We start from the raw sequence: 12,817 nt of genomic DNA, 5'->3' as shown, positions 1-12,817 counted from the left end.
TGGGGTTTTCTTGGCAGAGATACTGAAGTGGTTTGCCATTTCCTTCTCCAGCTCATTTTACAGATGAGGAAACAGAGGCAGACAGGGTTAAGTTGACTTGCCCAGGGTCACACAGCTGGGAAGATTCTGAGGCTGGATTTGAGCTCAGGAAGATGAGTCTTCCTGATTGCAGGCCCAGTGCTCTATCCACTGTACTACCTATAAGGTGTACCATTTTCTTTTCTAAGTTCTCAATTCTCCTTCCAGTTCTTTCTTCCAGAATTTTAATTTAATTTTTAATATCTTGCTTCATTTTTTTCCAGATATATGTGTAGTCCTTGTGGTAAGTAAATTTTTTCTTTGAGTCTCTGTAGTTGTTATGGGGTTTTTCTCTCTGCCTTTTTTTTGGGGGGGGGAGAATCTCTAGATCTATAGTAATTCTAAAAATATTGACCATTGTCTCCTTTGATTTCATCACCTTTTCAGGTTTAATTCCTAAATTGGGGCTTTATTTAAGGACCAGGATCTACCCCCATGCTGTTTTTTGGTCAGGTGGTTGATCCTGATTGAGCTTCCTCTGGCTCACCTGGATTCCTGTGTTGAGCACCACCTCCACCTCCAGGGGTATGCACCCCCACCCCCGCCAGGATCTTTGGGTTTCAAAGCCCTGGCTTTAGACTTTTTATCATTATAGCTCCCCTCTTGCCCCATCAAAGAAAGAAAACCTGAATTTATTCTCATTCTCTTCTGATCTTTCTTTATCATAAAAATGTAGAATTCTGAGTTGTAAGGGACCTTGGTAGGAGTCATTCTTTCAGAGCTGGATGGAAGAACCTCAGAAGGTCTCTCTTGTAAACTATACCTTTTTATAACACCCCCTCTCCCCTAAGTAATTGGGGCAGTGTGGTGGAGAGAGATGAACACTGAATCTGAAGGCAGAAAACCTGACTTTGAATCTCAACTCTGCTGCTGCTAGCCATGTGACCTTGTGCAAGTCACTTTACTCCTCTTGGCCTCAGTTTCCTTATCTGCAAACTGAGAAGTCTGATCTAGATCAGAGGTTCTTAATCTTTTTTGTGTGTGTCATGGTTACCCCTCTGGTGGTCAGTGAAGCCTGTGAGCCCCTTCCCAGAATCATGTTGGATTTTAAAGAATTCATATTTGAAGAAAAATGCTGAATTTCAATTGAAGGTTAGTGAAAATAAAGATGTAATTTTTTCTCTCCTATGTACTCACAGACTCCTGAAATCTATCCATAGACCGCTGAGTTAGATGATTTCCTTACAACTCTTTGAATTGTAAATGACATGATACCTATTTTACTAGCTCCCAAGGCAGCCCAGGCAATGTTTGGTCAGCTCTAACAGAGTGGAAGCTTTTCCTTATTTGGAGTTGAAATCTTCCTCTCTACATTTCCCCTCACTGTTCTGGATTCTACCCTCAAGGGCCAAGTAAAAGCCAAAAGCATGGATTTCATTTAACAGCTATTAAAGCAACTAGTGTATGTCAGGCAGTGAGTTAGGTACAAACCACTCTCTCTTCTCAAGGCACTAAATATGTTCCACTAAATATGATTTGAAGGAGAGAGTATGAACAACTGGGTATGTGTGCATGCATGTGTGTATGCGTGTGTGTGTGTGATCAGGAAAGCCTTCCTGGAGGAGACAATCATAAAGCTGAGCCTGGGAAGAAGATAAGGATTTTGGGGAGATAGAAATGAGGAGGGAGTGCCTTCTAGGAATAATAAACAGCTTATATCCATTAAGGAAGATGAAGTAGAGTTGGTGAAATGGCTATTTATACCTTGATTGAAAGGTAGAATGAGAGGGATAGTGTGAAATATGGCTAAAAGGTAGGTTGTAGCCAAATTGTGGAGAGCCTAAAATTTTAAGCTTAAAGTCTGCATTTTAACCTTGAGGCAATAGAGAGCCCTTGAAGACTTTGGAGGAAGGGAGGAAATACAAAGTAAATTTGGGGTGTTAGCAATTAAGCAAGTCAGGAAAGTGACATTTGTGCTGTGCTTTGAAGGGAATTAGCAAATCTAAGAGGTGGAGGTGAGGAGGGAGGGCATTCCAGGTATGGGAAGGGGGGAAGGGTAATGACCATGTAGGAGACACAAGAAAAAGGTCAACTTGATTGGCCATAGATTGGGTGAGAGGGGGTGATGTACAATAAGGCTGGAAAGGCTGGTTTGAGCCAAGCTGTGAAAGCTTTAAATGCTACCCAGTGATAAACTCATGGTGAGGACCTCTGAGATCCAGAAGAGAAGTGTGGTAGCAAAAGTCTGTGTGAATTTCAATAGAGTAGGGAAAGGAAGTGTTTTTGTAACTGAAATCACCATAGACTCCATGACCTGAAAGAGGAAGCAGATGAGGAGTTTGAGTAACATCACAAGCCTGGCGTGAAGAGCCATGTCTGAGCTAAGGCGGACCTTATATTAGCCTGATATTTATGCGAGCCTCCCCTTCTCTTCCCTCTCTGTCTGTATCTGTCTCTGTTTCAGTGTCTCCCCTCTGGCTCTTTCTCTTCTTTCCTCTCTCTTTCTTTCTCCATTTTCTCTGCCTCTTTTTCTCTCTTCTTTCTCTCTCCTGTTTTCCTTTCTCTTTCTCCTCTCTACCTTCTTTCTCTGTCTTTGTGTCTCTCATTCTCTGTCTCCCTCCCTCCCTCTCCCTCTTGCTTTCTTCACTCTTTCTGCCTCTTTCTTTGTCTCTCTGTATCTCTTTCCTCTCTTCTTCCTTCCCTCCCTCTCCCTCCCTCTCTCCTTCTCTCTCTCTCTCTCTCTCTCTCTCTCTCTCTCTCTCTCTCTCTCTGTCTTTCTGTCTCTTTTTGTCCATCTGTCTCTCAGAAATAGAATAACTAATAATTTCTTGATGTGTCTCAACGATACTTTTCATTCTTCAAAAGATGGAGGAACCAACAAAGGGAACTACTATTTTGGTCTTGATATTCACCAACAAAGAAGTACTGGTTTGGAACATGATGGAAACTTTGAAGACTTGCTTAGTGGGAAAGGGAGAAAGGAAGTGACCACTATGTCTTAGAATTTCTAATAAAGTAGATTTCTAATTTCTAATTAAAGTTGGCTATAGTTTGACATATACCTACATTTTTTTCAGAGTAGATTTCACAGCATTCTAAGGAAAGATAGATAAGGCCCATGGCCTAAACTTCTACAGGGGAAGTCATCCCAAGAAAGATGAGAAACCTTTAAGACTTCTATTCTAAAGGCATCAGTAGAAACAATTCCCATGAAGAAGAAAAGGAGAAGTTGTTAAAGGGTTAATGTGTATGCTTAGTGAACTCATGACCTCCTTAGATTTTTAAAAGACTTGGTCAGAAGGTAGATATCAAAGATAATCAAGGGTAGATACTGGAGGGCAAATACAAAATGGTGGCATAGTCTTATAAAAATCTTATCAAGAGTGCTGAATTTCAGGATTGGTGAAGATGATAGGAGATGAAAATGACACGTACTGAGGTGCTTTGGGAACACAAGCAAACTAATGCATAGTTGGTGGAACAGTGAATTAGCCCAACTATTTTGACAATTTTGAAATAGACCCTAAAAGTCACTAAACTGTACATATGTATATATCCTTTGACTCAATGATAACACTGTGAGGCATGTACCCCAGTGAGGTCAAAGATAGTAGGAAAATAATCAAATCAACACTTTATCACTGCTTTTAGAAAAAGTAAATGATACTGAACTCCCTCATGGTTTACTTCCAGTGACTTCCCAGACCCAAACATCTCTCCCTAGGCAACCCAGCAAATCATTTGTGCTCCTCCCATTAAAATGGAAAATAATACATGCTGGAGAGGATGCAGGAAAATTGGAACACTGTGACGCTGCTGGTGGAGTTGTGAACTGATCCAGCCATTCTGGAGAGCAATTTTGAACTATGCCCAAAGGGCTATAAAAATGTTCATACTGTATGGGACAGAATTTTTAAATAATAGGAGATACATCTTTAAGAGCAACAAAGTAAATTTATTCTACAAACCTTGCAAGATTCGGGCACACCTCCATAATGGAGGAGGCGAGGTAAAAGGGAACCTGCCTTAATTTATAGTCTTAATGAAAAGATTCCCACTCACCTCTATCCCTTCTCACCATTGGCTAGGAGGTGGGCTTACAGTCTAGGCGCAAGACTACACAGAGGACCAAGATTGATCCGGTTCATTCAGATTTTTTCCCTATCAGAACTCAACTGCCAGAGTGGTGTCTGAAAGTCTAGGAGAAGAAATGGGGTGGGGGAAGGAGAGACCCTTCCTGGAGCAGAGAACAAATAGTTCACAGGAAGTTCATTATCTTCTAACATCTGAGAGAGAGGGGGAAGGGCACGCCCACAGTTCCAGGCCCTCACCTTCCAAAATCACAAAGCCAAATCAAATCCCAAACCTCTCCATTAGACCTACCCTGTGAAGTCTTCACAATTATCCATCCCATTCAATACCCTTTGACCCAGCAATACCACTTCTAGGGCTGTATCCCAAAGAGATCACACAAGTGGAAAAAGGACCCGTATGGACAAAAATATTTATAGCAACTCTTTTTGTAGTTGCAAAGAGTTGGAAATCGAGGGGATGTCCATCAATTGGGGAATGGCTGAACAAGTTGTGGTATATGAATGTAATAGAATACTAATGTGCTATAAGAAATGGGGAAGACACGGACTTCATAATAACTGGGAAAAACCTACATGATATAATGCTGAGTGAGTGGAGCAGAACTAGGAGAACATCATACACAACCACAGATATATGGATTCTGTGAGGACTAACCCTGACAGACTTTGCTCTTCTCAGCAACACAAGGTTCAAAAACAACTCCAAAGGACTCATGATGGTGAGAGCTATCTACATCCAGAGAAAGAACTATGGAGTCTGAGTGCAGATTGAGGCACACTGTTTGCTCTCCTTTTTTTCTCTTTTCCCTTTTGTTTTTGTTTGTTTCTCATGATTCATTCTATTGGTCATAATTCTTCATTACAACTTGAGGATTGTGTAAATAAATTTAATGTGAAGTTATATGTAGAAGATATATAGGATTCCATGCTGTCTGGGGCGGGGGCAGGGGGAAGAAAATCTGGAACTCAAAATCATGTGGAACTGAGTTTTGTAAACTAAAAAATAAAAAATCTTAATTAAAAAAAATGTAAGTCCCTTGAGGGCAGTTATAGACACTTTTTTGTATTTCTATCACCAGCACTCAGGAGTATCTAACACATAGTAAAAGCTTAATAAATGCTTTTTTCATCCATTCATTTGCATAAAACTAAATGGAGTACCCATCAGTTGGGGAATGGCTGAACAAATTGTGGTATATGACTATAATGGAATACTATTGTACTCTAAGAATGATGAGTGAAGAATTCGGAGACACTTGTATACTTGTATGATCTGATGGAGTCTGAAATAAGGAAAACCACCTGAACAATTTATAAGATGATTGCAATGATTGAAAAGAAAACAACATTGAAAAACTGAAATTCTTAATAACTGAATGAACAATCAAAATTCAGAAGACCCATGGTGAAGTGTGCTTCCTGTCTCTCAGCAGAGGTATAGAATGACCATGGCTGGTGGATTGATGTGTTTTGTTTGATTACTGTTGTTGTTTGGTCTTCATTTTCAAAGAGGACCAATGACCTCACAGGGTGATATCTTCACTCGAGTGTGAATTGGATTTAAGTGAGGCAGAGTTGCACAAAATCATCACCCTCACTATCTCTTCCAGGCATCACGGTTCAGTGGCAAGACAAAAGTCAAGATGACTAGCAATGGTCTGGGATACAGTGGATGACCTTGGCATCTTCAATGTCTACCAAGCTCTGAGTGTTCCACAACATCTGCTCCAACTGTCATTGGAACAAATTGTTCTCATCCACCTGTTCTGCTGGGGGAAGTCTTCACACACTTGGGGTAGAAACCTCCTTACTCTCAACCTGGTTTAGCCCATCTTGCTAAGATGGCTTACCTGGGTGTGGCCATTGAGCACGCTACTTGGAGCCACAAGTGAGAGCTGGGTGCTATCTAGACATCAGAGGTGGCTGAGCAGCCCTGAAAAAAGCTCAGCAAACCCTCCTTGAACATCTCATACACTCCATTTGACTGCTACTACTACTATTACCACTACTACTGGCACTACTACTGCTGGTACGACTACTACCATTACTACTACTACTGCTACTATTACTACTACTGCTACCATTACTACTAGCTTACATTTATATAGCACCTACTATGTCCCAGGCCCTGTGCTAGGAGCTTTATAAATACTATCTCACTTGTTCCTCACTTTTATTATAATCAATGGTCTCTGGATAAATGAATGGCTTGGATTCAGTGGCCTTGGGAGTCCCTTCTAGTTCTAGAGTGCTATGAAACTATAAGTCATCCCCTGGTCTTACTGTAAAAATAGAATTATAGCTTGCCTAATATGAAAGGGCTGAGTCTTTGAAGGCTTGATGTTGGCTTGGAAGGGTGATGTCTTGACTTGTGAGTGAATAGGATTTAAGTGAGGCAGAACTTGGCAAGAGGTCTCAAACAGAGTGCTCCCAGAATCTGTGCTTAGCCCTGTGTTGCTGAACGTTTTTATCACTGATTTGCATCAAAGCATCCATGGCATGCTTCTCAAATCTTGCAGGTGACACCAAACATTTGGTAACAAACATTTTGGATGACAGAGTCAGGATCTGAAAAGATCTTCATAGTCTAGAGAATTTGGGAGTGTTTGATGAGATGGAATTTAATAGGAGAGAGTATCAAGTCTTATACTTGTTTTTAAAAAAAATTCCAATGCACAATTACAAGATGAGAGAAATGTGGCTAAAATGACCTGGGGTTTTACTGAACCACAAGCTCCATGTGAGTCAGCTATGGGATATGGCAGTGGGTTAAATGAATACTTTCCCAGGCTGCCTTCAGAAGGTTATAGTGCCTAGGACCAGGGAGATGACTTTGCCATTGCCCTCTGCCTGGACCGGATCAGACTGGGATGATAATGTTCAGTTTTGAGGGCCACATTTTAGAAAGCTGTCAATGAGCTGGAGAGGGACCAGAGGAGGATGACTAGGCAGGTGAAGGGGACTGAGTCTATGCCATTGAGGATGGTTTGAAGGACCTGGGCAGCTTTCGCCTGCACAAGAGGGACTTGAGAACTGTTTTTGAAGGGCTATCATTGTAAAATAGAGATGAGATGTATTCTGGGGGCCCAGAGAGCAGAATTAGCAGCAGTTGCTGCAAGTTCCAGAGGGGCAGATTTAGGCTGGACATTTGGAAAATGTTCCGAAGTAGAAGGGAGAGTTCTACCTCACTGGCACATGTTCAGTTAGTCAATAAGCATTTGTTATACATGTATCATGTTCCCAGCACTGTGCTAAGTGCTGGAGATACAAAGAAAGGCTAAAAAAAACCACCCCTACCCTCGAGGAGCTTACAGTCTAATGGGAGAGAAACCGTGCAACAGCTTTGGGCAGTGTCTCCCAGACCTACAATGCTGTCCCTCCTCTACTCCAAATGCTGATTTCTCTGGCTTCCTCTAAGGCACAATCTCACCTTCTACAGGAAGCCTTCCTTAACCTCTCTTAATTCTGAAATTGCTTTCCCTCTTAATTATTTCCTGTTTCTCCTGTCTATAGCTTTCTTTGTATATAGTTATTTGCACCTTGTCTCCTCTATTAGATTGTAAGCTCCTTGGGGGCAAGAGCTGGTTTTTTTTTTTGCCTCTTTTTGTATCCCCAGCACTTAGCACAGTGCCTGGCACAAAGCAGGCCCTTAAGAAATGTTTATTGAATGAATGAATGAATGAATGGGAAGCACTAGCAATGGGCATTTAGGGTTAGGGTAAGGCCTTTCGCAGGAGGTAGGATTTGAGCTAAGCAGGGGAATCCAGAAGCCAAAGGTCAGGAGCTGAACATTCAAGGCAAGGGCCCAGACAGTTGTCTTGTTTGAGGAACATTCAGGAAGCTAGTGTCGCTGGATCACAGTGTATATGGAGGGGAGAAGAGAGTGAGAAGACTGGAAAGGTAGAAGGGGCCAGGTTGTGAAGGGCTTTCAATGCCACCTCCAGGGTTTCACATTTGATCCTGGAGTTCAGAGAGCCACTGGAACTTATGGAGGGGACAGGATCCAGTCTGAACTTCAGGAAAATCACTTTGGACATTGAGTGGAAGAGGGATGGAGTGGGGAGAGACTTGAGGTCTAGAGACCAACCAGAAGGTTGGTAGTTCAGGCAACGAGGGCCTGTCCTAGGGTGGTGGGAGTAGTCAGGGCGTGATTACTATGGAGTATTGTGGAGATCGAAATGACAAGATTTAGCAACAGATTAGATGTGGGGGAGTGAGACATAGTGAAGATGGCCGCTAGATTGTGAGCCTAAGTGACTGGGGTAGTGGTGCTGACCTTGATAGTAATAGGAAAGGTGGGAGGAGGAACGAGCAGTTCTGTTTTTGGGCATGTTGAATCTGTACTGTCTAATAGTTCAAGATGCCTAATGAGCAGTTAGTGATATGAGATTGGAGGTCAGGAGAGAGGTTAGGGATTGAAAAAAAAAGATGTGAAAATCATTGGCACAGAGGTGATAATTTGAACCTAAAGTAGCTGATGAGATGGCCAATGGAGATAGCATAAAGGAGGAGAAGTTCCAGGACAGAGCCCATGACCTGGATGACAATCCAGCAAAGGAGAATGAGGAGAAGTGGTTCCAACAGGTAGGAAGAGAACCAGGAGAGAGTAATTTCCTGAACGTTTAGAGAGGAGGAAGCATCCAGAAGAAGAGGGTGAACAACAACATTAAAGGCTGCAGGGAGGTGGGAAAGAATGAAGATCAAGAGAAAGCCATTAGATTTTGCAATTAAGAGATCATCGGTGACTTTGTAGAGAGTGGTTTCAGTTAAGACAGGAAGCCAGACTCCAGAGGGTTTCAAAGAGGGTAAGAAGAAGGAAAGTGGAGACACTAATGGAAGACAGTTTTCATAGGTTTAGCCCACAGGGGGAAGAGAGAGATGGGATAATAGTTAACAAGGATAGTTCGATTGAGTATTTTTTAAGGATGAAAGAGACATAGGTGCATTTCCAGGTAGTGGGGAAGCAGCCAGTAGACAGGGAGATTGGAGATTAGTGAGAGAGGGTGGCTGATAGAGGGAACAAACTATTGGAGGAGAGTGAATGTGACAGGATCTAGGGTACATGTAGAAAGAATAGTCTTGAGAAGGACAAGGGCTCATTTTGGGGGTGTGTGTGGAATATGAGGCAAAGTCCCCAGCTGAGAGGATTGGGGTACCATGACAGTCTTGAGGAGGGAAGAAAAGTTTGAAATATCTGCAGTTGTGAGTTACATAGTAAATTGATTAGGGAGGTGTGAAAAAGATTGCCTTGCTGCCTTGAGGGCCCAGTTGAGATTATGGGATGATTGACAAACTTGTCCACTTTGTTGTGGAGGGGGACTCTTCTTCAGATAGGAATGTCCCTCCAGGGTCTGCCTTGAGCCTTCTCCTCTTCTCTCTTTACACTTTCTTGGCAATCACATCAGCTCCCATGGGTTCAGTTATCATTTTTATGCAGATGACTCCCAGATTTATATATCTAGCTTTCTCAGAAGATCATAGATTTATGGTCAGAAGGGATCTTAGAGGTCTAAGCCCTTCATTTTATAGATAAGGAGACTGAAGCCTAGTGACTTCACAGTCACTTAGGGGGGATTCAAATCCAGGTCCTCTACTATAACATCCTGTCCAATTTTCTCCACTAGATTGGCTCCCCTGCCATCCCCATTCTCTTATCTTCAACCCTAAAGGCTGTCTTATCCAACCACTTCATTTTTCAGATGGGAAAACTGAGTCACAGAGAAAGGAAGTGACTTGCCCAAGATACCAGACTGGGCATCATTTGTCCCATAGGAGATGAAAGTGCTTGATAGTTGCTGCACAGCATATCCTTGTGAGCTTTCATGACTATTGGAGGACAAGGGTCAAGATTAAACCCTCCTGTCATCAAGTTTAGGCTGTGCCTCACTAGGGTCGACTTTGACCTTCAATTTGAATACGAGGAAGTTATTTCCAAAGCCAGCCACTCTGTTCCAGCCCACTGACAAGCCTTGGGGCAAACTACCTTCCCCTGGTTGGAGGGAAGACAATTGTCCTGCCTGCCTTTGTTGAGCGAGCCTGGGGGAAGTAGGAACAGAGAATGATCTTAGGAGGGGAGCTTAATGAGCCCAACTCCATTCTACATGGCCAGGGAGTTAATGATCCACCAAAGCTTCCCGTCTCCATGAGAAAGACAGATCATGGGTCAATAGCACCAACCAGAGCACTGGGGGCAGAGGGCGTCTGGGAAGGAATGAGTCTTGTTTGACCTTCCAACCACCCCTATGTTTGGAATCTGCAGCAACCTATGTTCCCATCAACTTTCTATTTCCAAGCTCCCCACTTAGTCATTTCTCTTCCCTTTCATCTCTGAGGTTGTGCTTGGGAATGTGTGGGGCTGGGGCTGGGGCTGGGGCTGGGGTTCTGCTAGCTGTTAGAAAGAAGCTTTGCATATTAAACACCAGAAGGGAAATTATTCATCCTCCTCCTGGTTCGCCCCCCCCCTTCCTCCTCCCCCACCCCACCCAACTATTTTCTCTCAGCCCTTGGCAGCTCTGGTACCTGATAAACTGCAAAGTGATGGTGGCTGATTGTTCAAACACCTCCACAGTGTATTCCCAAGGAAGATGCGGATTCCTGTGTTGGTGTTGTCTCCAGGGAAAGTCTTAGTGTCTTTATGACTTTCCTCCCTTCCGATTCCAGGGAAGCCAGTCCTCTTCCTTTCCTCCTTTGCTATCCAGTGGGAGGCCTGGGACTAGTGGCAACCTGAAACATCCTGGGTTCTTTAGAAACCTTCCTGGTGGGGCTGTCTGTGTAGTACAGTAGTGAATGCTCTGGCTTTGGCATTGGAGGACCTGAGTTCAAATCCCACCTCTAAAATTTATTGGCTATTTGGCCTTGGAGAAGTCCATTTCTCTCTTTGTCTTTTAGTTTCTTCATCTGTAGAATGAGGAGATTGGCCCCAACAATCTAGAAAAGGGACCTCTGAGGTCCCTTAGCTCCAGGTCTGTGCCTTTTGCATATTTAAAAAAAATAGAATCAGACTGCTTGAGCTAACAAGCTTTTATTAAGGGTTTTTATTATTAAGGCCATGAGGTACCAGGCTTTGTGCTTAAGTACTGGGGGGAGGGGGAGAGGATGATAATCCCTGGAATTCTCCTTTTAGTGGAGGGGACATGAAACAATTATCTATGAACAAGCTACATATGGAATAAATTGGAGCTAATCAGCAAGGGGGAAAGGCATTGGTATTAAGGGGATCAGGAAAAGGCTTCTTGTAGAAGGTGGGATTTTAGCTGAGATTTGAAGGAAACCAGGGAGGCCTCCTAGGAGACAGAGATGAAGAAGGAGAACATTCCAGGAACAGAGGAGCCAGGGTAAATAGAGTCAGAAGATAGTGTTGTGTTTAAGGAATAGTGTGGTGACCTGTGTCATTGGATCAAAGAATACATGGGCAGTAATGAGGGTGGTGATGTATGGTGTAAGAAGACTACAAAGGCAGAAAGGAGCCAAGTCACAGAGGGCTCTTAAAGCCAAGCAAAGGATTTGGTCCTTGATCTGGGAAATGATAGAAGCAAATGGAGTTTATTGAATAAGGGTATGACATGGTCAGACCTGCCCTTTAGGAAGATGACTTTGACAGCTGTTTGGAGGATGGACTGGAGTGGGGAGAGTCTTGTGGCAGGCAGACCCACCAGCAGCTACTGCAGTGACCCAAGGGGGAGGTGATGAGGGCCTGCACCACAGAGTCACAAGAGAGAAAGGAGAATATTCTAGAGATGTTACAAGGGTAAAAATGAGAGAGGATGGCATTGATTGGATTTGGGAAGGTGAGAGAGAGAGTGATGGGTTGAGAATGCTACCTGGGGTTGTGAGCCTGGGGGACTGGGAGGTTGGTGGTAATAGGGAAGGTAGGAAGAGGGGATGGTTTTGGGGGAAGATAATGAATTTGGTTTTAAGATGTCTACAGGACATGTCTACAGGTGGTATTCAATAGAACATTGGAGATGTGAGACAGAAAGTCAGCAGAGAAGCTAGGGCTGCATAAATAGGTTTGAGAATCATCAGCATAGAGACGAGAATTGAATCCAAGGGGGTTGATGAGATCAGCAGGGGAAAGAGTATAGAGGAAAAGATAAAAGGGCCTAGGACAGAGCCTTGTGGGCACCCATGATTATCCAGTATGACCTGGATGACGATCCAGCAAAGGAGACTGAGAAGGAGGGAAAAACCAAGAGAGAACAACATCATGAAAACCTAGAGAGAAGAGAGTAGTAAGGAGAAGATGGTCTACAATGTCAAAGCTACAGGGAGGTAAAAAACAATGAGGATTGAAAAAAAAGGCCATTGGATATGGAGATTAAGAGATGTTAGTGACTTTGGCAAGATCCATTTCAGTTGATGATTAGATCAGAAGCCAGACTATGGAAAGTTTAGGAAAGAAAGTGTAGGCACCTGTTGTAGGGGGCATTCTCAAAAGAGAGGAGAGCTATAGCCTAGCTTGAGGGGATGGCTGGGTCAAGTGAGGGTTTTTCTGAGGATGAGGAAGACACAGGCATGTTTGGAGGCTGTAGGGAAGGAGCCAGTGGAGAGGGAGAGACTGAAGATAAGTGAGAGGGTGGGATGATGGCAGTGGGGGGGGGGGATGCAATCTGCTGGAGAAGATTTTATGGAATGGGCTTACTTGTGCACATAGAGGGGATTGCCTTGGTAAGGGTAATAACCACTTCTTCCTGTGAGATGGCGTG

Source organism: Trichosurus vulpecula, chromosome 2 (genome assembly GCF_011100635.1).
Source record: "Trichosurus vulpecula isolate mTriVul1 chromosome 2, mTriVul1.pri, whole genome shotgun sequence".
Lineage (NCBI taxonomy): Eukaryota > Metazoa > Chordata > Mammalia > Diprotodontia > Phalangeridae > Trichosurus > Trichosurus vulpecula.
The sequence above is the reverse complement of the archived record's forward strand: the minus strand, read 5'-3'. Positions refer to the sequence as shown.